Below are 2,468 nucleotides of genomic sequence, written 5' to 3' on the forward strand. Positions count from 1 at the left end.
CGGTGCCCCCGCGGCACACCCAGGGGGGTGGGCTGGCACCCAACTCGCCCCTGCTTCTCGGTTCGCCACCCCCACCCATCGAGCTGCTTGCGGCCGGCACCCGGCGACCCGGGGCTGGGACCATCGCCGACGCCTCGCGCAGGTTTTTCGGACGCCTGGGAGCTCACAGGGCCACTCGGCCTCGCAGAGCCGGGTTCGGTGAAAGAAGCCCGAGGAAAGCGGCCCCTCGCCGCTCCAGCGGGCAGCACCTCGCACACCACGGGGCGCGCGCTGGAGAGGAGACCCCCCTGCCTGAACATCGGACACCGCCGCGCACCCTGTGACGGGGAGCACGGAAGAGCCGACCCGCCGGGGGCCCTCTCCGACGCGACCCGAACGGCCTCATCGATCGATCGAGATCGGTCAGGTCCTGAGCCAACTGCCCTGCCCGGCGTGGCCACCGAGGAGGCAGCCAGCGGCGGGCGCTGCGTGGGGGTGAGGGAGCAGCGTCTGCCAGAGGTGCCCGCTCGAGCCTGAACACCGGCCACCCCCCCGCGCTCCCTGGGACAGGGCGAGCAGGGAAGCACCGGCCCGCCGAGGGGCCTCTGCGACGTGTCCCGGGACGCCTCAGCGGGCGCTGCGTGCGGGTAGGGATGGGATCGGCAGCCGGAGCGCTGGCATCGCCCCGCGCTGCCTGCGGCGGAGAACCCCGAAGCCGGAGCCGCACGGGGCACCCCCGTGCCCCCCTTCGCTCTCACTCTCGCTCTCGCCGGGCCAACCCGCGCTCCAGCCACTAGCCGCCGGCGAGCCCGCTCTCCGCGCTTCCTGGCACCTGGGACACGCTCGCGGGGCTGCCAGGGAGCTGCCGGGAGGCCGCCGCACCAAGCGCGCTCCGGTGGAGAGAACCGGGACGGGACCGCTCCTGCCTGCCCTCACAGGCCGCCTCACCCCTCTCGCAAGTCGGCTGCATGCGCAGGGGGCGCCCGGGAGCCAGTCTCCGGAAGGTGAGTGGTTGCTCACCTCTCTCCCCTACAGTCGTACCGCTAAGTCAGGCGGCGCCGGAGAGCCAAAGGACACCCGCCCCTCCTACCGGGGAGGGGCGCGGGAATGGCCCACGTCTACGATGACGTAACTGGAGGCAGCGACGCAGAGCGACCCCTTTCGCCGCTCCAGAGGAAAGCCGGGGGAAACAGGTCTACCGGTCACCACCCCGAAGGGCGGCCAAGTCTCGCCGGAGCCGGGTAGACCTGCTGACAGCGTGGGAGGCGGACCCGGGAGACGGCCTGCCACTTCCTCGCGCCTCCCGGAGCCCGGTCGACCGGCTGGCCGAGCCCCAAGCCCGGAGCCGGGTAGACCGGCACGCCGCGCGCCCCAGGCAGCCTCGCGGAGCCCGGTCGACCAGCTCGCCCCTCCGCGACCCCCGGATCCAGGTCGACCTGCTCGCCTCCGCGAGACCCAGCGGAGCCGCGTCGACCGGCTCGCCCCTCCGAGACTCCCGGAGCCGGTAGACCCTCTGGCCGCCGCCAAGGCAGCCTCCCAGGCCCGGGGGCGTGGGCCGGCCGCTGCCACGGCGGACCCGCTGCGCCGGCCGCTACCGGGACGGCCCGCCGCGCACCCCCGGTCGTCCGCCCCCCCCCCCCCCCCCCCCGGCTCGAGCGCTTCGCTTGTTTGTTTGTTCGTTTCTTTCGGGGCAAGGGGTTCCGCTCGCTTCTTTTTGGGGTCGTGTTGTTTTTCGGGTTTGCTCTTGTTTCTTTGCGTTTCCGAGCACGCGCGTCTTTTCCCCTCCTTTTCCTGCCTTGCTGATTTTTCTCGGTTTTCTGTGTGGGAGCGCGGTGCCCCCCCCCCCCCCCCGCCCCGCCCCGCCCCGGCACGCGGTCCTACAGCAGGGGAAGGTGCTCACTTACGAATCTAGGTCTCTAGGTCTTGTCTGTCTGTCTGTCTGTCTGTCTGTCTGCCTTTTATTCCTTTCTTTCTTTTCCTCTTTCTTCCTTTCTTTCTTTCTTCTTGCCTGGCCGCTGCCGCCCCTTACCCCCTCCCTTTCCTGGTGCCTGCCTTGCTCCCCTCGCACTGCTTCCAACGCCCCGCCTCAGCAGAAATCCCTGACCCCGGGCTGACCGGCGCCCCGAGGCAGCAGGGGGGCCCCGGGGCGGGGCACGCGCGCACACAAACACACACTCCACACAGGCGCCGTCAGCGGGGCAGGGCGGCACTGGCCCGCCAACAACCCGTGATACCGCGCCTGGCGCGCGCCCCCCGCCCCCCCCCCCCAACAAGGCAGCGGAGGGTGCTTGTGTGCGAACCCGCGCCGTTCGCGCCTTTTTTTTTTTTTTTAATCGGTTCTCGCGCCGTCCGCCCGCCGGCCCCCCCCGCGCCCCCCCCCCCCCCCCCGCCCGCCTTTTCGCCGCCGCCAAGCCTGCTTGTTCCCTCACGTTCCCCGGCCGGGGCCGTTCCGTTCCGAAGCCTCGGGGTTCCGCGCGCCTCTGGGAGCC

Source organism: Dromaius novaehollandiae, unplaced genomic scaffold, assembly GCF_036370855.1.
Source record: "Dromaius novaehollandiae isolate bDroNov1 unplaced genomic scaffold, bDroNov1.hap1 HAP1_SCAFFOLD_122, whole genome shotgun sequence".
In the NCBI taxonomy this organism is placed as follows: Eukaryota; Metazoa; Chordata; class Aves; order Casuariiformes; family Dromaiidae; genus Dromaius; species Dromaius novaehollandiae.